The sequence below is a fragment of the Mauremys reevesii genome, unplaced genomic scaffold (assembly GCF_016161935.1).
Source record: "Mauremys reevesii isolate NIE-2019 unplaced genomic scaffold, ASM1616193v1 Contig65, whole genome shotgun sequence".
Lineage (NCBI taxonomy): Eukaryota > Metazoa > Chordata > Testudines > Geoemydidae > Mauremys > Mauremys reevesii.
In genome coordinates, this window is record NW_024100879.1 from 213,461 (window position 1) to 236,559 (window position 23,099).

The 23,099-nt window shown below is 46.6% G+C and overlaps 1 long non-coding RNA gene across 1 annotated transcript; it reads right to left on the reverse strand.

The window, feature by feature from the left end:
• Nucleotides 1-20,100: 20,100 nt before the first annotated feature.
• Nucleotides 20,101-21,941, reverse strand: LOC120394562. Its single transcript, XR_005592341.1, has 3 exons — nucleotides 21,912-21,941; nucleotides 21,127-21,221; nucleotides 20,101-20,195 (listed from the first exon to the last, which is right to left on the reverse strand). It is a non-coding gene; the product is annotated as an uncharacterized LOC120394562 (long non-coding RNA).
• Between the last annotated feature and the right edge of the window lie 1,158 nt (nucleotides 21,942-23,099).

A 23,099-nucleotide genomic window follows, 5' to 3' on the forward strand; every position in this document is an offset into this window, starting at 1 on the left:
CAGGGCTAATTCCTTGTCGGGGGGGGGGGGCCTGGAGGAAGGATTTGAAGGAAAGTAGCTTTATGGATGAGTTCTTGGAGGACATTCTACAACATAAATCAATTGGAATATAACTATTGTACTTACATTTCAGTGTACAGTCTATAGAGCAGTATAAACACGTCATTGCCTGTAGGAAATTTTAGTTTGTACTAACTTTTCTAGTGCTTTTTATGTAGCCTGTTGTAAAACTGGGCAAATATCTAGATGAGTTAATGTATCTCCTGGAAGACCTCTGTGTGCCCCTAGGGGTTCGCGTCTCCCTGGTTGAGAACCAATGGGCTCCTGGCTGAGAGGAAGTGGCCACCATTGAAGGGAAGGTTAAAAGGTGACTTGAACTCAAGTACCTACACAGGGAGGAGATTTCCAATTGCAGAATGTTCTTCAATGGAGCTGACACTAAACTGGGAGGAGTGGTTGATACGCTGGAGGGTAGGGATAGGATACAGAGGGACCTAGACAAATTAGAGGATTGGGCCAAAAGAAATATGATGAGGTTCAACAAGGACAAGTGCAGAGTCCTGCATTTAGGATGGAAGAATCCCATGCACTGCTACAGATTAGGGACCGAATGGCTGGGCAGCACTTCTGCAGAAAAGGACCTAGGGGTTACGGTGGACGAAAAGCTGAATATGAGTCAACAGTGTGCCCTTGTTGCCAAGAAGGCTAATGGCATTTTGGGTTGTATAAGTGGGGGCATTTCCAGCAGATCGAGGGATGTGATCATTCCCCTCTATTCAGCACTGGTGAGGCCTCATTTGGAGTACTGTGTCTAGTTTTGGGCCCCACACTACAAGAAGGATGTGAATAAATTGGAGAGAGTCCAGCAGAGGGCAACAAAAATGATTAGGGGGCTGGAGCACATGACTTATGAGGAGAGGCTGAGGGAACTGAGATTGTTTATCCTGCAGAAGATAAGAATGAGGGAGGATTTGATAGCTGCTTTCAACTACCTGAAAGGGGGTTCCAAAGAGGATGGATCTAGACTGTTTTCAGTGGTAGAAGATGACAGAACAAGGAGTAATGGTCTCAAGTTGCAGAGGGGGAGGTTTAGGTTGGACATTAGGAAAAACTTTTTCACTAGTAGGGTGGTGAAGCACTGGAATGGGTTACCTAGGGAGGTGGTGGAATCTCCTTCCTTAGAGGTTTTTAAGGTCAGGCTTGACAAAGCCCTGGCTGGGATGATTTAGTTGGGTTTGGTCCTGCTTTGAGCAGGGGGTTGGACTAGATGACCTCCTGAGGCCCCTTCCAACCCTGAGATTCTATGATTCTATGACAAAGGCAGAATGAGAGCCAATGGTTGGAAGCTGAAATTAGAGAGATTCAGACTAGAAATAAGGTGCAATTTCTTAACAGTGAGAGTAATTAACTACTGGAACAACTCACCTAGGGTCATAGTGGATTCTTCATCCCCTGAAGCCTTTAAATCAAGAAAGTATCTTTCTAAAAGATCTAAAAGTGATGGGTGTGATGCAGGAATCACTGGGCGAGGTTCTCTCTGACCTGTGCTAGGAGGTCAGACCAAATGGTCACAATGGTCCCTTGGACCTTAAAATCTATGACTGAGACTCCTCCTTGCTACCACAGTACAAATAATAAGCCTTCCTACTACTTGTATTTGCTTATACTAGACAGCTGCCAGGTGAACCCTATCCATAAGGCGCCTCATATACTCAGGAGCCAGGTGAATTAGTCCACATAGTGGCCATTAACACCTGCCAAAATGCTTAGGACCTAGAACTGCCAACTTCCCAGACTGGAAGCTCTCTGGGGCAGGGGCCATCATTTTTTCTGTGTTTGTACAGTGCCTAGCACTATGGGCTCCTGATCCAAGACGAGAGCTCCTAAGCACTACAGCAATACAATCAATCATATTAGTATTTAGGTCTATTGCACTAGTGCCCAGGAGTGTTAGACTTGAAGCAGGTATCACGGAGTCCCCGGGCGATGCTCTGGAACTGCTCCCCACAAAGCCAGGCAGGACTTTGGGGAGCCTCCTCTCCCTTGGAGTAGACTCTCTTCAGGGCAAGAAGCTCACATGGCTTCACCTCCTGGGTCTCTCCTTGGAGCATTCAGCATATGCCCCTCCATGCGCTTTCCACAGCGAGTCTACCCAGGCGGGATCCTGAGGAAGCCAGAGGGTCCTGCACACACACCCACTTCACAGTCAGACGTGACTCTCAGCCAGCCAGTAAAACAGAGGTTTATTAGATGACAGGAACATGGTCTAAAACAGAGCTTGTAGGTACAGAGAACGGGACCCCTCGGCTAGGTCCATTCTGGGGCCCAGCGAGCCAGACAACCCCATCTGCCCTCACTTCCCGTCCCCAGCCAGCTCCAAACTGAAACACCCTCCAGTTCCTCCTTCTCTGCTGAGTTCCTTTCCCGGGGCCAGAAGGTCACCTGACCTCTTTGTTCTCCCAAACCTTTAGCATCCCCTTGCAGAGAGGAAGGGCCCAGGCTATTTGTTGCCGGGAGACAGAGTGTCAGTCATTTATGCATGCTGGAGACTTAAGAAATGCATAGGGGAAACTGAGGCACCCCCACGGTATTCAGAACCGTCCCACTTCGTCACAGCAGGACCCCACTGTGCTAGCCCCTGTACAAAGCCAGAACAGAAAGACAGTCCCTGCCCTAAAAAGCTTCCAATCTAGGGACAAGAGAACAGATGGATGCTGACAGTGGAGGACAAGGAAACAAATATTGGTAGAGCTTTAAAAAAATTGCCAGTTTAACACAGCTAATCATGCATTTGTTTTGCAATTGCCAGCCTAACACATGTGAAATTGGGTATCCTGGCTGGTTTCTGACCTTGATTTGACCTTCCAAATGCATCACACCTCAAGAGCAGCGGCACAGGAGGCAGCAAACAGGGCTGCCAACAGGGGAGTTAGCGTGGGAGTTGGCAGGGGGAGGTGGAAGGGGAGGTCCCGCGCCCCCCAGGGAAGAACACCAAGCGGAGCCAAGACAGCAGCAGCCAGCAGCCATGAGCCAAGCAGCAGAGGACACACCGAGGATGAGAGCATGCAGCAGCTGCGGTATGTACCTGGTCCTAGCAGGGGACCCTGACCAGTACTATATATGCATGAAGTGTCGCCTAATAGAGCTGCTGGAGGAAAAGATCCAGGGCCTAGAGCTGCAGGTGGAAACCCTGATAGAGAATAGAAGGGGGTTTGAGAGGCTGATGGAGCAATGGCAAGCAGTAACTGAGGGGGAACGCCCAGGGGCACAGGGGGGAGCAGGGGCTGAGGCCAAGGAAGGGGGACCACCAGAGGAGGAAGATGGGCGGTGGAAGCATGTGACCATGAGAAGCAGGCCAAGGAAAAGGAGAGCCAGTGAGGGGGAAATTGAGCTAAGGAACAGGTTTGAAGGTTTGGAGAATGAGGAAGGGTACAGCAAGTGGTAACTGACAGTGAGAGGCCAAAGAAAAAGAGGCGGCGGCCAGTCCCATAGATAAAGGGAGGAGTCGATGGAAGTAGCACCAAGTTTGGGCCCAGGAAGATACAGGATGGCTTAAGGGGAACCACAAGGGATGATAGGAATGGAAGGAGCTTGCGACCAGGGGAACGGGGATAGGTTAGAGGACCGTGCTGTCCCCAGGCGAAGGCAGATCTACGTGATTGGGGATTCCATACTGCGAAGGTTGGACAGGCCTGTGACCAGGGCCGATCCGGAGAACAGAAGGGTGTGCTGTCTACCGGGTGCTAAAATACGGGATGTGGACCTGAGGTTGAAAAGGATCCTAAGAGGAGCGGTAAGAACCCTTTGATCATCCTTCATGTGGGAACGAATGACACGGCTAGATTCTCGCTAGAGAGGATCAAGGCGACTATGCCAGGTTGGGTAAGACGCTCAAGGAAATTGAGGCTCAGGTGATCTTCAGTGGGATTCTACCTGTCCCTAGGGAAGGGCGCCAAAGGGGTGAGAGGATCGTGATGGTTAATAGTTGGCTGAGGGAGTGGTGTTACAAGGAGGGCTTTGGGATGTATGGGCACTGGGAGGCTTTTGGGGACAGACAACTGTTCTCAAGGGATGGGCTCCACCTAAGTAGGGAAGGAAGTAGACTTCTAGGAGGGAGGCTGGCTCATCTGATTAAAAGAGCTTTAAACTAGACACTGGGGGGAGACGGTCGGGAGAGGTCCTAGTGCTCCACGCCAAATTTTCACATTGGGAGTGAGGACAACAAGATAACAGATATAGCCAGAGGGGGGCAGTTACGTGTAAGGAAGAGTGGGGGGACAGATTCTAGATCTACAAGTCATACTGGAAGTACTGTGTCCCTACCGAGTTGGGTAAAAAGAGTGAGAGGAGCCCAACAGGAAAAATTAGGATGTTTGTTCACCAATGCGAGAAGCTTAGGTAACAAAATGGAGGAACTGGAGCTCCTGGTCCGGGAATTGAAACCGGATATCGTAGGAATAACAGAAACATGGTGGAACAGTAGCCATGACTGGAGTACAGGTATGGAAGGGTATGTGCTGTTTAGGAAAGACCGATGCAAAGGTAAAGGTGGGGGAGTAGCACTGTATATCAATAATGAGGTAAAATGTAATGAGATAACTAGCGCTGCAATGGACAATACAGAGTCTGTTTGGGCAATGGTCACATTGGGGAAGAAAACTACCAGAGCCTCATCCAGGATAGTGATTGGGGTGTGCTATAGACCGCCGGGATCTAGCTTAGAGATGGATAGGGAGCTCTTTAATGTTTTTAAGGAGGTAAACACTAATAGGAACTGCTTGATCATGGGGGACTTTAACTTCCTGGATATAGATTGGGAAACAAATGCTAGTAATAATAATAGGGCTCAGCTTTTCCTAGACGTGATAGCTAATGAATTCCTTCATCAAGTGGTTGCTGAACCGACGAGGGGGGATGCCATTTTAGATTTGATTTTGGTGAGTAACGAGGACCTTGTTGAGGACATTGTTGTAGGGGACAACCTTGGCTCGAGTGATCATGAGCTAATTCGTTTCCAAATAAATGGGAGGATAATCAATAGTGCATCTGAGACTAGGGTGTATGATTTCAAAAGGGCTAATTTTACTAAATTAAGGCGACTAGTTAGGAAGTGGACTGGGCTAACATATTTAGGGATCTAAGGGCAGATGACGCCTGGGGTTACTTCAAGTTGAAGTTGCAGGAGTTGTCAGAGGCATGTATCCCGAGAAGGGGAAACGGCTCGTAGGTAGCAGTTTTAGACCGAGCTGGATGAGCAAGCGTCTTAGAGGGGTCATTAAGAAAAAGCAGAAAGCGTACCAGGAGTGGAAAATGGGAGGGATCAGCAAGGAAACCTACCTTATTGAGGTCAGAGGGTGCAGGAAGCTGTGAGAAAGGCAAAGCGACGAGTGGAGATGGATCTAGCGAAGGGATTAAAACCAATAGCAAACGGTTTTTAGCCATATAAATAGGAAGAAAACCAAGAAAGAAGAAGTGGGACCGCTTAAAACTTTAAATGGAGTGGAGATTAGGGATAATCTTGGAATGGCACAATATCTGAACGAATACTTTGCCTCGGTCTTTAATGAGGCTAATGAAGGGCTAAGGAATAGTGATAGAGGACCGATGGGAATGAAGATATGGGGTAGACATTACGGTAGCTGAGGTAGAAGCCAAACTGGAACAGCTTAACGGAAGTAAATCGGGGGCCCGGATAATCTTCATCCTAGAATATTAAGGAATTGGCGAGGATATTGCTAGCCCGTTAGCGATAATCTTTAATAAATCCCTAAATTCGGGATTGTACCGACTGACTGGAGATTAGCTAATGTAGTTCCTATATTCAAGAAGGGGAAAAAAGTGACCCGGGAATTATAGGCCTGTTAGTCTAACATCTGTAGTATGCAAAGTCATGGAAAAATCTTAAAAGAGAGAGTGGTTCCGGAGCATGAGGCCGATGGCAACTGGGATAGATTACAGCATGGATTTACGAAGGTAGATCGTGCCAAACCAACTTGATCTCCTTCTTTGAGAGAGTAACAGATTTTTAGACAAGGGAAATGCGGTGGATCTCATATATCTGGATTTCAGTAAGGCGTTTGATACGGTACCGCATGAAGAATTACTGGTTAAATTGGAAAAGATGGGGATCAGTGAAAATCCAGAGGTGGATAAGGAGCTGGTTAAAGGAGACTGCAGAGGGTAGTATTGAAGGGGAACTGTCCGGTTGGAGGGTTACCAGTGGAGTTCCTCAAGGCTCGGTTTTGGGTCCGATTTTATTCAATCTATTTATTGCTGACCTGGGAACCAAGAGTAGGAGTGGGCTGATAAAGTTTGCGGATGACACCAAGTTGGGGTATTGTCAATTCGGAAGAGGATCGGGATATTCTCCAGGAGATTTAGATGACCTTGTAAACTGGAGTATTAGTAACAGGATGAAATTCAATAGTGAGAAGTGTAAGGTTATGCATTTAGGGATGTCTAACAAGAACTTTAGTTATAAGCTGGGACGCACCAGTTGGAAGTAACGGAGGAGGAGAAGGACCTAGGAGTCCTGGTTGATCGCAAGATGACTATGAGTAGGCAATGTGATGTGGCGTTAAAAAGCTAATGCGGTCTTGGGTTGCATTAGGCGAGGTATTTCTAGTAGGGATAAGGAGGTGCTAGTCCCGTTATATAAGGCGCTGGTGAGACCTCATTTGGAGTATTGTGTGCAGTTTTGGTCTCCCATGTTTAAGAAGGATGAATTCAAACTAGAACAGGTACAAAGAAGGGCCACTAGAATGATCCGAGGAATGGAAGGCCTTTCATATGAAAGGAGACTTGAGGAGCTCGGTTTGTTTTCCTTAACCAAAAGAAGGATGAGAGGAGATATGATTACACTCTTTAAATATATCAGAGGGATAAATACCAGGGAAGGAGAAGAATTATTTCAGCTCAGTGCTAATGTGGACACGAGGACAAACGGATATAAACTGTCAGTCAGGAAATTCAGGCTTGAAATTAGACGAAGGTTTCTAACCATCAGGGGAGTGCAATACTGGAACAGTCTACCGAGGGAAACAGTGGGGGCGAAGGACCTCCACGACTTTAAGATTAAGCTAGATAAGTTTATGGAGGGGATGGTATGATAGGATAATGGGCTTAGTCAATAGGTCAATTATGTGCCTGGTATGATGTAACCTTTTCCAGAGGGTTTGGCTGGAGAGTCTTGCCCGCATGCTCGGGGTTCAGCTGACCGCCATATTTGGGGTTGGGAAGGAATTTTCCTCCAGGGAAGATTGGCTATGGCCCTGGAGGTTTTTCGCCTTCCTCCGAAGCATGGGGCAGGGTTCACTTGCTAAGGAGTGGGTGGATCGGCTTATGTGGCCTGCATCTTGCAGGAGGTCAGACTAGATGATCATAATGGTCCCTTCTGATCTTGAATTCTATGATTCTATGATTCTATGAAATACTGTGAACAAAGAACTGGCCTTGACATAAAGAGATTTGCTCTCTGCTGTTCTGCATTTAGACTCTGATACATATTGCAATTCAATAAAACCTAAAGCTGGAGAAAAGAAACCTGACAGTTTTGTGTCAAAATAAAATTACAGGGGCCCACTGCTCTATGCATGGTAATCTTCCTCTTTTTGCATCACTGGGTTTCAAAATATTCAATCTCACTCCATGACACCTGCTGCTCCAGTAATTTCAAAATGCAAATGATAAACGAGTGCTAAGACTTTCAAGAAGAATCATGTTTAAATATGGAACTAGGACTCTACTCAAATTTAATTAATCATCAGGACTTTTCTTTCCACCACATGGTGGGAGTGTTTGTCCAGTGATTACAGCACAGTGCCAGGCAGCTCAGCATGACTACTGCCTCATGAGGTCTTTGTGTTAAAAACACACCTGGCTTCTCTGTATGTCTACCCTTCTGTCAAATGGGACATTAAGTCTCCTGTACCACTCGGGGAGAATGGTAGGCCATTCACTAGAGTCTGAAGAATTTTCAGATCCTTGGAGAAAAGGTATGAAACAAAGGCAAAGAGAACACTGAGGTGGCACATGATACGTCTTCAAATATGTAAAAGGTTGTTTAAAGAGGGTGGTGATCAATGGTTCTCCATGTCCACCAAGGGCAAGGCAAGATGTAATGTGCTTAGTCTGCAATAGGGGAAACTGAGGTTGGAAAAACTCTGACCATAAGGCTAGTTAAGCACTGAAACAGGTTACCTAGGGAAATGGTCATTGGAGGGTTTTAAAAACAGGTTAGACAATCACCTCTCAGGGATGATTTAGGTGTATTTAATCCTGCCTCTGCATGGGGGAAGGACTAGATGACCTCTTGGGGTCCCTTCCGGCCCTACAGTTCTATGACTAGATTTGTCAAGCTGTCTGGAGTGACTCACAGGCAGGGTAATAACCAAGAGAAGTTGGTCCAATGAAAGATCTTACCTCACCCACCTTGTCTCTCTTCCGATCTTGGGCAGGCTGTGAAGAAGCAGGGCACAAACCCAGACTGGTTGTGTGTTCTAGACTGAGATTTCACCATGTTCACATGTGAACTCCTCAGCCGCTACAACAGCCTTAACATGACAGTTCCCCAGGGCTGCCCAGAGGGGGGGGCAACAGGGGCAATTTGCCCCAGGCCCCGGGCCCCACAGGGGCCCCCACAAGAGTCTTTCAGGGCCCCTGGAGCGGGGTCCTTCACTCACTCCGGGGGGCCCGGAAAACTCTTGTGGGGCCGGGCCCAGGAGCTTCTTCCGCTCCCGGTCTTAGCCAGCGGGGGGTCCTTCCGCTCCGGGGCGGAAGGACCCCCCGCCAGCGAATTACCACCGAAGTGGGACCCGCCACCAAAGTTCAGCTCGGTCTTCGGTGGTAATTCGGCGGTGGGGGGCCCTTCCATTCCAGGACCCGCCGCTGAAGTGCCCCAAACACCCGCGGCGGGGGCCCCCCCCCCGCTGCCGAATTACCGCCAAAGCGGGACCTGCCGCCGAAGTGCAGCCCGGTCTTCGGAGGCAGGTCCCGCTTTGGCGGTAATTCGGCAGCGGGGGGGGGGCCCCGCCGCGGGTGTTTGGGGCACTTCAGCGGCGGGTCCCGGAACAGAAGGGCCCCCCACTGCCGAAGACCCCAGACCCCCAGAATCCTCTGGGCGGCCCTGCAGTTCCCTGGGGGACTCAGCTCTATCATCTCATCCAGGCAAACTTGCCTTTGTGATAGATGGGTCCTCACACCCAAAATATCACAACAATATTCAGGTTACTCCCAGTCCCAAAAGACCAGTCACTTACCCCAGGTCAACTGCATTTCCAATTCTTTATCACAGAATGCTTGAAGCTAATCCTATCATAAATGTACTAAAGATTTATTAGTTAAGAAAAAGAAAAGAAATGAGAGTTATTTTCAGGCTTAAAGCAGGTAAACATACACGAGTTACAGTCTTAGGTTCTAAAGGTAATAGAGCTTGTGTATTATAGAAGCTTCTGTGTATCCTATAGGGCTAACCAAAGCTAAACAGCTAGGAATCTCTTGCTTATGTTTAGAAGTCTTTGCTTCTCCAAGTTCAAACAGCATAGAGATAAAGTTCCTTCTGGTCAGGCATTTTTATTCTCTTTCCCAAGAGTTCAAACTAATGGGACAAGCGTTTGTGCATATCTCCTCTTTGTGGGTGTATGAGGAACAATCAACAAAGTTTTGTCCACAGCTGTTCCACAATGGCTTGTCTGATGGCTGTTGCACAGGAGATGACACCTCTTGTGGTAAACTAGTATCTCACACTTTGTAATGCTTCTCTCCTGACTGAGGGTTTCCAGTTTCATAGCAAACACTTTCATAGTTACAGAGCAAATACTTACATATTACCTTATAACATGGGATACAGATAAGTGAAATTAGTGCAGGCAGCACTTACAAGCATTTCATACAGTCCAAACACTAAACACATCTCTATAAACCTAATACCTATTTTAACAATACTAACACAGATAAGCCAGTCTGGTTTCCAGCTGTGCATTTGATGCTTGGGGGCCTTGGAATGAGCTGGCACCTGGTTTGCCAGTATCACAAGAATGTAGTGCTTTGGGTCAGGGAGTGTCTCTTCATGGTGTTTGTACAGCCCCTGGCACAGCAGTGGGAGAGATAGATTAGTGCAGGGATAGGCAACCTATGGCACGTGTGCCAAAGGCGGCACACGAGGTGATTTTCAGTGGCACTCACACTGCCCAGGTCCTGGCCACCAGTCCGGGGGGCTCTGCATTTTAATTTAATTGTAAATGAAGCTTCTTAAACATTTTAAAATCCTTGTTTACTTTACATACAACAATAGTTTAGTTATATATTATAGACTTAAAGAAAGAGACCTTCTAAAAATGTTAAAATGTATCACTGGCACATGAAACTTTAAATTAGAGTTAATAAATGAAGATTCGGCACAGCCCTCCTGAAAGGTTACCGACCCCTGGTGTAGCAGTTTGAGCATTGGCCTACTAAACCTAGCATTGCAAGTTCAATCCTTGAGGGGGTCATTTAGGGATCTGGGGCAAAAATTGGGGATTGGTCCTGCTTTGAGCAGGAGGTTGGACTAGATGACCTCCTGAGGTCCCTTCCAACCCTGATATTTTATGACTAGGGGTCCTAGGTACTACAAATAAATGCATACATTTTTTTTCCAGCAGAGAAAAAAAATAGAAAAGGGAAAGATCATACTTCCTCCAGTTTAAGTTCTTTACCTCCTTCCCTTCCCCCCCTTTTTTTTCCAGTGGAGAAAAAGGAGAAAATAGAGAGGGGGAGGGAGGAAAACAAGAATTAAAAATAAATAAAATCTAGATTTGTCAGGTTTCAAAAACCAAAATGGAAAATACAATTAAAAATGGAACAAAAATTGGGAAATTTTAAAACTAAACCAGTGGCTGTAAAAATGTGACATTTTCCCACGAAAAACACCATTTTTTGGTGGGAACATTTTTCTAATAAAAGATGTCACACACATACTCATCTCTTGCTCCAGTGCCATACCCTTCCCACAAGGGGGCAAGCCCTGGTGAAAACTGGGGCTTAGGTTGTAGATGGGGGATTTTTGGTGAGCATCAGAGGAATCTTCATGTTTTATATGAAGGTTCCATAATAGTACCCTCACTGGTGGGCTCAGTACCAGGGTTCTTGGATGAAATGCCCCAGCCTGTGTTATCCGGAGGTCAGACTAGATGACATAAACCGGATCTCTTCTGCCTTTAAAATCTGTGATGGGGAGTGCGGGGGTCTGGGTCAGCTCTGAAATCCCATTTCCTCTGCCTAGCTGAGTGCACCCTATGACTGTTCTTCACAGGGGTGCTTGAGAGGCTTCAAGGCCTTTGCGTTGCCATAAGCTTCCAGCTGAAGGAGGTTGTGCTTGTCTCATACATCTTTGCACCACCCACTTTGGAGCAGATCCTCCGCTCAATTTACACTAGGTGAGGATCCACGCCTTAGAAGGAGCACTAGAGGCCTGGCTTGCAGCTGCCTTCACAGAGCTTTTGATGCCAGTCACTTCATGCGATTTCTCTGCCTCTACTTATATTTATACCTGCTTACTGTATTTTCCACTCCATGCATCTCATGAAGTGGGTTATAGCCCACAAAAGCTTATACCCAAATAAATGTGTTAGTCTCTAAGGTGCCACAAGGACTCCGCGTTGTTTTTATGGATACAGACTAACACGGCTACAGCTTTGAAAACTGCCTCTACTGTTTTTTTCTTAAATGATGCCTTTCCCTACCTCATTCTGAGACAGGCTCATTTCCTTGAAGCCTGTTCTGTTTGAGAACTGCCCTGTTTATGACAGTAGTGCCTAAGGTGCTGTACACACACAGGAGAGCTCACGCTCTAAGCAGACCAGACGGACACAGGGTGGGGAAGGGGTAGAACAAGGTGGTAAGGTGGATAGAAAACTGGCTAGATGGTCGGGCTCAACGGGTAGTGATCAATGGTTCCATGTCTAGTTGGCAGCCGGTATCAAGTGGAGTGCCCCAAGGGTCGGTGCTGGGGCCGGTTTTATTCAATATCTTCATTAACGATCTGGAGGATGGTGTAGACTGCACCCTTAGCAAGTTTGCAGATGACACTAAACTGGGAGGAGTGGTTGATACGCTGGAGGGTAGGGATAGGATACAGAGGGACCTAGACAAATTAGAGAATTGGGCCAAAAGAAATATGATGAGGTTCAACAAGGACAAGTGCAGAGTCCTGCACTTAGGACGGAAGAATCCCATGCACTGTTACAGACTAGGGACCGAATGGCTGGGCAGCAGTTCTGCAGAAAAGGACCTAGGGGTTACGGTGGACGAAAAGCTGAATATGAGTCAACAGTGTGCCCTTGTTGCCAAGAAGGCTAATGGCATTTTGGGTTGTATAAGTAGGGGCATTTCCAGCAGATCGAGGGATGTGATCATTCCCCTCTACTCAGCACTGGTGAGGTCTCATTTGGAGTACTGTGTCCAGTTTTGGGCCCCACACTACAAGAAGGATGTGGATAAATTGGAGAGAGTCCAGCGGAGGGCAACAAAAATGATTAGGGGGCTGGAGCACATGACTTATGAGGAGAGGCTGAGGGAACTGAGATTGTTTAGTCTGCAGAAGAGAAGAATGAGGGGGGATTTGATAGCTGCTTTCAACTACCTGAAAGGGGGTTCCAAAGAGGATGGATCTAGACTGTTCTCAGTGGTAGAAGATGACAGAACAAGGAGTAATGGTCTCAAGTTGCAGAGGGGGAGGTTTAGGTTGGACATTAGGAAAAACTTTTTCACTAGTAGGGTGGTGAAGAACTGGAATGGGTTACCTAGGCAGGTGGTGAAATCTCCTTCCTTAGAGGTTTTTAAGGTCAGGCTTGACAAAGCCCTGGCTGGGATGATTTAGTTGGGTTTGGTCCTGCTTTGAGCAGGGGGTTGGATTAGATGACCTCCTGAGGTCCCTTCCAACCCTGAGATTCTATGATTCTATGAACAAACAAGGCGATGGGAGCAAATGGCACATTAGTGCCAGGCTGTTTTTTTCTCCTGGGAGGGGGGAGTTACTGAGGAGGAGAGCAGCTCCCCGGAAAGAACAGGGCAGAAGAGAAGGGGGTAAGTAGGGCAGGGAAGCTGTGGAGTGGAGCTGAGGTGAAGAGTGGGGAGGTGGGTGGAAGGATTTGGAGCAAACAGCCAATCAGCACAGTGCAAAGGGTCTTTGCTTAGCTGCCTCAGCCCCTACTGGCTACCACCTCCCTGCAGTTTGAGGCATTTGTGACAGTGTTGAATACAGTAAAAACCAAAAGATTGAGCTAGAGAAGAGACTGCTGCAGGGTGTGGCCAAGTGGGAATTTTCGGTTATATTTTCATGAATGGGGGCAGGGCATGGACTTACTTGAGTAGGGGTTGCTACCCAGTGGGTGCAGAAGGGTCAAAATGCAACTGCAGCAGAGCAGGAGACATGCGGTGCTTGGGTCACAATTGCCTGGAGTGACATGAATAGATTAAGGACTGGCTGAAACCCAGACAGACAACAGGATGGCCCAGGGACCTGTGGCAGGTGGAACATGTGAGCTCAGCGTGAGCAGCAGCAGGAAGACAATGGAAAAGGGGTGACAGCAGGCTAGGATCTAAGCTGGCCTTTGGAGAGAGACACTAGCTGGCACAGGGGACTGACAGGCATGCTGGAGCCCAGAGGCTCAGTCTGAGGCATTGAGGCCACTGGACTTACCTTTGAGGAAGAGTGGGTGCCTGTGACGTTCCCCTGGTGTTATCTGGACCAGTGATCTGCTAGGTCACTCCAATCCTTGACTCTGGGAGCCAGCCTTACCCTGCTCTGCTGTGAGAACCCCCACTCCTGAGCTGTTCACAACCAGCCTCTGGCACATAAGCTGCTCCTTGGATTATGCAACCAAATGGCACTAGCCAATATCTCCAGTCCCAGACACAACCCTAGGATCCTCCATCTTGCAGTGCCCAGTTATGCCCGCTGGACACTGCAAGCTTATAAGTTTGTCAATTTAACAAAGAAATTGATATGCACCAGGCTTGTTCTCCCAAGGAGAGTCTCTGACACGCTTCAAACCAAACTCACTGCTTCAGGTAGAATAAACAAACAGATTTATTTACAAAGATAGATTTTAAGTGATTATAAGTCAAAACATAAGTCAGATTTGGTCAAATGAAATAAAAGCAAAACGCATTCTAAACCGATCTTAACACTTTCATTGCCATTACAAACGTACATACTTCTCACCACTGGCTGGCTGGTTGCCCTTTCAGCCAGGCTCCCCTCTTTGATTGGTGCTTCAGTCACTTGATGGTGATGTCTGTAGATGTAGGTGGAATAGAGAGGAAGAGCAAGGCAAATGCCTCTCCCTTTTATCATGTTATTTCTTCCCTCTTCACTTTGTTCCCCTGTCCCCTTCAGAGTCAGGTGAGCATTACCTCATCGCTGTGCCAAACTGACCAAAGGAAGGGGGTGACTCACTTGAGAGCAACAGATCCTCTGTTGCTGCCTAGGCCAGTGTCCTTTGTTCCTGTGAGGCTGGGCTGGGTTTGTCCCATACATGCCCTGATGAGGTGTGAACTGCCCCTCTGCTCTTGGGGAGTTTTTGCCTGGGCTTGCTTTAAGCCATGAGGACACATTTTCAGCCTCAAAACTATATATATGAAATTACAACCTATAACAATGATTACTATGACATTACCGTAACAACAATGCTCAGTATATCATGAGCCTTCTGAAGACACCCGACATGACAAACTTTGCATTAGGTACCACACAATCATATTAAAAGGATGAATGTGGGGGTGTAGGGTGTTCCCACGAGGTACAGAACATCACAGAGCCCTTTGGATCAGGCACACTGAGGGGTTCCCTAGGGCACAGCACATGGTTCCACAGGATCTGACATAGGGGAAGCTAAGTAATCTGCTAAAGGAATAGTGATAGTGTTGGTGTCACTAGGCATAAATCTAGGTAACTCGGGAGGATGGCTTTGGGCCTATGTGACCCAAAGTACCTTTATGTAAAGTGCTTTTGTTAGCCTTACTAAACTTTTGTAACCTCTTGTGTTATGTGCTGACTACTGGCAGCTGCAAGGCTGCTTGACACTAGATGTAGCCAATACTAAATAAGATAGGCGGAAAGCAGATGCTGTAATTAAAGTTATATGCATGAGAACGTAGCCCCCACAGTGGGAAAGTACAGATAACTGTTCACAGAAGAGGTACTAACGAGCTAAAGTGGTTTTTGCCAAGTATGATTTAACCTGCTTAGTGTAATGGCTACTTGCATGATGTATTTGCTATAGAAAATAGACGGGAGGGGGAAGAAGGGGGGGTAAGGGGGAGGAGTGTGGGGGGTGATGGGAATGCTTAGCTGAAGTTATGTATAAAGAGAGAGAGAGCTGTTTGTATCTGTGTGCAGGATTTGAGATTGCTATGTCTCCCTTGCACCTTATTTGGGCTCAAATAAACCTGGTTTGTTTCTCCACCCTGGTGTGTTAATTAGTGCGGCGCACACCGGGCAACGAACCCCCACTGTTGCTGTCCTTGGCCCTCTGTGCCGGCAACAATAGTGTGGACAAGAATCAAATTAGAGGAAACCGCAATATTCTCCCATCCACTTGAGATACCAGAACAAGATTGCACCGCTCTGCCCAGCCAGGGCTGCTTTTACAGCCAGTTTCCTTCCCTGTTTATGTGAGATCTGCCCCCTCAACAGGGAGCCCTGTGATGCTGATCATTGCTAGAGGAACCCACCCTGGAGACAGGCTATAGCTAAAGCAAAAGAAGAGTCCAACTAAGTGATTTTTGGCCCAGTTTGCAAGGCCTTACATGCAAGGTGGTGAGTCAAGAGACAAGCTTTCCCCAGCAGACGTTGGTCCAGTAAGAGAGATCCCCTCACCCATCTTCTCTCTAATATCCTAGGACCAACATGGCTACAACACTGCACTCAACTTGATGGCATCTGTTTGGAGCAAGCACAACTTCTGAATGCAATTGGGAGAGGAGGAGCATGCGCACACAACCTCTGCCATGGGGGGGAGAATTAAGGACTCCAGCATGGAAGGGGCATGGGGGACTCTGGTATGGGGTACACACAGCCCCTGTCACAAGTGGGGCTTTAGGGAGTTGCTAAAGTGCAGGGGAATGAGAGGATGACACAGAGCTGGTAGGGGAAGAAGTGGGAGCACCCAAGGAGTCACTGCTGTTCACAATGAACTCAGCCTACAGAAGCTATGATGCATGCAACCCTCTAGTGGTAGCTCTCACACAAAGGGACAGCAGCTTGTGACAAATGAGACTATGCTGCATACAGCCCAGTTAATAGATCCACTGTCTTGTTGCAGGGAGGGGGGAGCAAGGAACACTTTACCTGTAAGAGGCTTTAGCACAGTGTGGACACCATCCAAAAGTGAGAGCCTCTGCAGGGTTGCAACTAGCTTCAAAGGAAGAAAGCAAGTCACTGTTAGAGGATATGGGACAATATGTTCAGAAGACTGAAAATACAGGCCCCTTCAAACAACACTGATTTTACTACAGCCACATGCAAGGGACAGCCATTTCAGAACAAGGAATGCAGGCTATACCTACCGAATGGGGGACTGGATCCTGGACAGCACTGGCTGAAGAGGATTTACAGGTCTTAGACGAAAAGAAGTAGCCCGTGAACTCCCATTGTGATGCTACAGCAGAGAGGACTAATATATTCCATGTCTGTTTAAAAAAGGGAGTAGTGATTTTACCTCTTTAACTGGCCTTGGTGAGACAGATATGGGAATATTGCATCCAGTTCAGCCAGCTGGCTTTTTTTTTTAAAAAAACTTAAATTAGGGTTGTCAAGCAATTAAAAAAATTAGTCAAACAATAACAGAATATCATTTATTTGAGTATTTGTGGATGTTTTCTACATTTTCATATTCATACACAATACAATTTGTACAGTGCTCACTATATTTATTTTTTATTACAAATATTTGCACTGTAAAAAACAATAGTATTTTTCAATTCACCCAATACAAGTACTGGAGTGCAATCTCTTTCTCATGAAAGTTGAACTTACAAATATAGAATTATGTACCAAAAAAACTGCATTAAAAATAAAACAATGTAAAACTTTAGAGCTTACAAGTCCACTCAGTCCTACTACTTGTTCAGCCAATCGCTTAGACAAACAAATTTGTTTACATTTGCAGAATATAATGCAGCCTGCTTCTTGTTTACAATGTCACCTGAAAGCGAGAACAGGCCTTTGCATGGCACTGTTGAAGCCGGCGTCACAAAATATTTACATGCCAGATGTGCTAAAGAGTCATATGTTCCTTGATGCTTCAACCACCATTCCAGAGGACATGCATCCATGCTGATGATGGGTTCTACTCAATAATGATCCAAAGCAGAACGGACCGTTCATTTTCATCATCTGAGTCAGAGTCCACCAGCGGAAGGTTGATTTTCTTTTCGGTGGTTTGGGTTCTGTAGTTTCCGCATCAGAGTGTTGCTCTTTTCAGACTTTTGAAAGCAGCTCCATACATCACCCCTCTCAGATTTTGGACGGAACTTCAGATTCTTAAATCTTGGGTCGAGTGCTGTAGCTATCTTTAGACATTTCACATTTAGACATCTTCTTTGCCTTTTGTCGAATTTGCAGTGAAAGTGTTCTTAAAATGAACAACATGTGCTGGGTCATCATCTGAGACGGCTATAACATGAAATATATGGCAGAATGCAGGCCAAAAAACAGAGCAGGTGACATACAGATCTCCCCCAAGGAGTTCAGTCACAAATTTAACACATTATTTTTTTAACGAGCGTCATCAGCATGGAGGCATGTCCTCTGGACCGATGGCCTAAGCATAAAGGGGCATATGAATCTTTAGTGCACCTGGACTGTAAATATAGAACCATAGAATATTAGGGTTGGAAGAGACCTCAGGATAGGGTGACCAGACAGAAAGTGTGAAAAATCGGCACGGGGGTGGGGGGTAATAGGAACCTATATAAGAAAAAGACCCAAAAATCAGGACTGTCCCTATAAAATTGGGACATCTGGTCACCCTACCTCAGGAGGTCATCTAGTCCAATCCCTTGCTCAAAGCAGGGCCAACACCAGTATCTTGGGATGCCAGCTACAACAGTGCCATGTAAATGCCTGTTCTCACTTTCAGGTGACATTGTAAACAAGAAGCAGGCGGCATTATATTCTGCAAATGTAAACATACTTGTTTGTCTGAGTGATTAGCTGAACAAGCAGTAGGACTGAGTGGACTTGTAGGGTCTAAAGTTTTTCATTGTTTAGTTTTTGAGTGCAGTTATGCAACAAAAAACCCATTACATTAGTAAGTTTCACTTTCATGATAAAGAGATTGCAGTACAGTACCTGTATGAGGTGAACTGAAAAATACTATTTTTTCATCATTTTTACAGTGCAAATATTGTAATAAAAATAATAGAGTGAGTGCTGTACACTTTGTATTGTGTTGTAATTGAATGTAAATGAATATATTTGTATTGTGTTGTAATTGAATGTAAATGAATATATTTGAAAGTGTAGAAAAACATCAAAAATATTTAATAAGTTTCAATTGGTATTCTATTGTTTAACAGTGCGATTAATCACAATTAATTGTTTTGAGTTAATCGTGAGTTAACTGCAATTAATCCACAGCCCTAATTTAAATAAGTGTTGAAAAATGGAGGAAGGTGCAGAAAAGAGCTACAAAAATGGTTCAAGGGCTGGAGAAGATGCCTTGCAGTGAGACCCAGGGAGCTCAGGCTGTTCAGCTTATCAACACGATTGAGGTGTCAGCATACCTCCTTGGAATCTCAGGGTGCGTCTTCACTACCCGCCGTATCGGCGGGTAGCAATCATTCTCGGGGATCGCTATATCGCGTCTCATCTAGGCGCGATATATCGATCCTGAGCGTGCTCCTGTTGACTCCGGAACTCCACCAACCTGAACGGCAGTAGCGGAGTCGACATGGGGAGCCGCGGACATCGATCCCACGCCGTGAGGACAGTAGGTAATTCGATATAAGATACTTCGACTTCAGCTACGTTATTCACGTAGCTGAAGTTGCGTATCTTATATCGATTTTCCCCCGTAGTGTAGACCTGCCCCCAGATACTGGAATCTAAAGGGCTCTTCAGTCTAGGGGATTAAGCTAGAGCAAGAGGCAGTAGCTGAAGGTGAAAGCAAACAGATTCAAATTAGAAAAAAGGCACATTTTTCATAGTGGTGATGTTTACCCCTTGGAATAAACTCCCACGGGAAGGGGATGGATTCTCCTTCTCCTGGGGGGGTCTTCAAAGCCAGGCTGGAGGCCTTTTGGAAGATGCTTTAGTCAAACAGGTTACTAGGCTTGATATGGGATAACAGTGAAATTCCTGACCTGTGATAACTAGGTCAGGCTATACGGGGCCACTAGATCTTAAGAGGCATAAGAATGGCCATACTGGGTCAGACCAATGGTCCATCTATCCCAGTATCCTGTCTTCTGACAGTGGCCAATGCCAGATGTCCCAGAGGGAATGAACAGAACTGGTAATCAAGTGATCCATCCCGCCGTCCATTTCCAGCGTCTGGCAAACAAAGACTAGGAATGCCATCCCTGCCCAGCCAGGCTAATAGTCATTGATGGAACTATCCTCCATGAACTTATCTAGTTCTTTTGAACCCTGTTATAGTCTTGGCCTTCACAACATTCTCTGGCAAGGAGTTCCACAGGAGACTGTGTGTTGTGTGAAGAAATACTTCCTTTAGTTTGTTTTAAACCTGCTGCCTAGTAATTTCACTTGGAAACCCTTAGTTCTTGTGTTATGAGAAGGAGTAAATAATACTCCCTTATTCACTTTCTCCTCACCAGTCATCATTTTATAGACTTCTATCATATCCCCCCCTTAGTTGTCTCTTTTCAGGAAAAGTCCCAGTCTTATTAATCGCTCCTCAAAGGCAATGAAGGGTTCATTCCATCCAAGCCACTTCTGTTGGGAAGGAAGAGTAGATGGGAAATGCACTTTTCAGAAGGGTTAATGTGGCACTGGGGCACCTGTCAGGCCATTGACATGGTCTCTTCTGGAAGCAGAGAACGCAACTCACTATTGATACAAAAGGACATTTTATTTCTCAGTCTGGACACTAAGAACATGTCTAAAATGGCTATTGGGGAAATCTACAAGTTTAAAAGCTTCAACTGTTCTCCAGGCTGCTCTTTCCCACAGCAAGAGCCTCACAGAGATCCTGCAGAGAGAGAGAGAGAGTCAGGAATGATGACAGACTATAGGCGGGGGAAGGTACTACATTTATAAACAGCAGGTCCTGCTGTAATGTCACATGCCATGATCGAGTTATGTCAAGATTACAGAAGCTGAAGACCATGTTTCCAGAGTCAGAAGCCAAGGCATCGAATCAAAGGGTTGAGCCATCGGCTATACCAGTACAGTTAAAGTGATGCACCCTAGTGTTGAGGCAGTTATGCTGGTATAGGAATGCTAGTCCTGGGATAGCGATTCCTATATGAGAAGGTGAATAAACTCTACTGGTATAAAGATGTAGAACTACATCCACTCTAGGGGTGGTACTGGGGACTACAGTGCTAACAAGTCACACCCCTCACTGTCCTAATTGCCCCAGTACAAGATCTGTACACAGACCAGGCCTTAGGGTCACATGTTACCTATACATGAGGGCACTATTTTAGTGTGCACTATATAGCCCCAGAGAGCTTCTGATTCAAAAGGAACATCAGCCTGTTTCTAGTGAAGGAAAGTCCTCTAGGACACCGAGCTTGCAGGAAGTGACACTAGTTCAGTAACATTCACTTTGGGCAGGGAGCAGCTTTGTTGGAGTCCACTCTCATTTAGGATCTTCGTTCGACTGCTCCCTCATTCCATGGGCTTGTTGGCTCCCAGCTACAGGACACGTTCTGCTCATGAAAGCAGTGTGCCTTGAGCAAGTACCTTAGTAACTAGTCCCTTCAGAGACCAGACAGCAAATGTCCTGGAGTACAAGACATGCCCAAGACATGAGTACAGTAAGACTCAGGGCTGACCCAGTACAGCAGGGACATAGGGGCTCTTGTGATAAACTTAATGTTATATCATGACCCTTCCCCACCTCCCAGACACTTATAACAGTTTAGTCCCACTCCCCTGGTGTCCTGGCCTCATACCATTTCTCCAGGAGTGACCCTTCGGAGTCCATGCTGCTGCTGAGGTGCTCACGGCCTGCATTTGCTGGTTTCCATCCTGGCCTGCCTCACCAAGACTGGACAATGAGATGGAAATGGAGAGGAGTTAGTACATATACACCAGGATGAGGAGTTAGCATGGCCCATGTCAGGCTGCCAGATAGTCCCTTCAGACAGCTCCCACATGCTTTCTGCATAGGACGTGCCTGCATCACGGGACTCTGCCTCCATAAGCCCCACCCCCACTGCCACATGCACCGTAGTCCAGGTTACCCAGCTCTGAAAGGCCAGTTCTAAATAGGACCTCATGGCATTCCCTGGGATCTGCCACCATTGTGTGCTTGAGGGTTCCCCCTTCTGACAGCTGGACTTTCCCTTAGGGAGTCCTGGCAGGGTCTCTCTATCCTGTTCCATGCCAGCGAGCACTGGATTGTTCCCCACAATACCCCGGTAACAGGTAAGTCTTGTCCCCAGGGCAGGGGCAATGCCTTGGTTGTAAGCTGCCATGGGCCTTCCCAATGCAGCCCACACGTGAGCTTGGACCTTCAGCCCAGGTGAACGATGGCCCCCTCCCACCTTGGCAAACTGCAGCTGTTCAGCCACCTGCATGGATTTTACTCCTGGCCGGGAGGGTTTGTGGAGAATGTGCCCACAGTGGCTGGACCCTCACTGTAGTCAGTGATGTGGCTGACTCACTGTAGTCAGCGTCTACACTACAGTGGCACAGCTGCAGCTGCGCCACTTTAGCGTTTCTAGTGTAGACATACCTTGATGAGACTCAGGCCTTTTAGAAGTACAATAGCAGGGTTAGAACATTTCCTGAGAAGGGAAACTTCTTGAGTACAGATGTAACAACAGTCAGCTTGGTTATCACCATGGATCAAACCCAAGACCTTTTTAACTGCATGACCCCCACTGTTTGAGCCAAGAGACGAACTCCCATAGCTAGGAGCTGTAGCAGAACCAGACCTGTGGTGGACCAGCTCCTAGAGGACACATAACACACACTGATCAATGAGATACACAGACAAAGCTTAAGTGAGTATTAACCAGGTGATGATGTGTGGACACACACCAGGCTTTCAGGGCCGAATGTATTGCTAACTGATTACAGACTCAGTTGAAAGTTGTCAGATAGACAGGGCTTAAGGGATCAATGGCGTTAAAGGGAGAAAACACCTGCTGGGTTTCAGTAGATCATCAACTTTGTATTGTGCTAGGAAGAAAGGACGCCCCTTGTGGCTAAAATGCTAGGCTAGGACTCAAGTGATCAAGCTTCTGTTCCCAGCTCTGTCCTAGAGTCCCTGTGTGTGTGGCCTTAGGGGTGTCACTTAGGCCAAGATTTTCAAAATTGCCTTGTGATTTTGGTTGCCTAACCTGAGACCTTAAAGGGGCTGATTGTCAGAGGGTGACCGCTCAGCATGTTTGAAAATCAGGGCCCTTTTAAGGGGTCTCAAATCATGAGATACTTTTGAAAACTTTAGCCCTGCAGATGTTGACCTGATGTAATTGTCCTGCCTCTCTTTCTGTTGCTAGATGTTACCTTTCAATGTCAGACTGAGACTCCACAGATAAAGAGCAGTTGAAGAGGTGCAAAGATGTCTTTCTGCAGGTACATGGAAGGGGTTTATTTGGGTTTTGAGGGTTTTCACAAAGAGCACACAGAAAACTTTGAGCCTTTGAGCCTGAGGATTCTCTGTCTATCCAGGGTTTACCATTGACTTCAGTGGGAGCAGAATCAGTCCAACACAAAGTGCTTTTGAAAACTCGACCGTATCATGGTGTATGACACCCCCACTGTACATCAGAGTTCTGCAGTTAAGGCATCAGCCAGAGATACAGGAAGTCAGAATCCGGTTCCCATCTCTGCCCCAGACTCACTGTGTGACTTTGGGCAATTTGCTCAGTCACTCTATGCATCAGTTCCCCATTTGTAGAAGGAGCAAAATAATCCT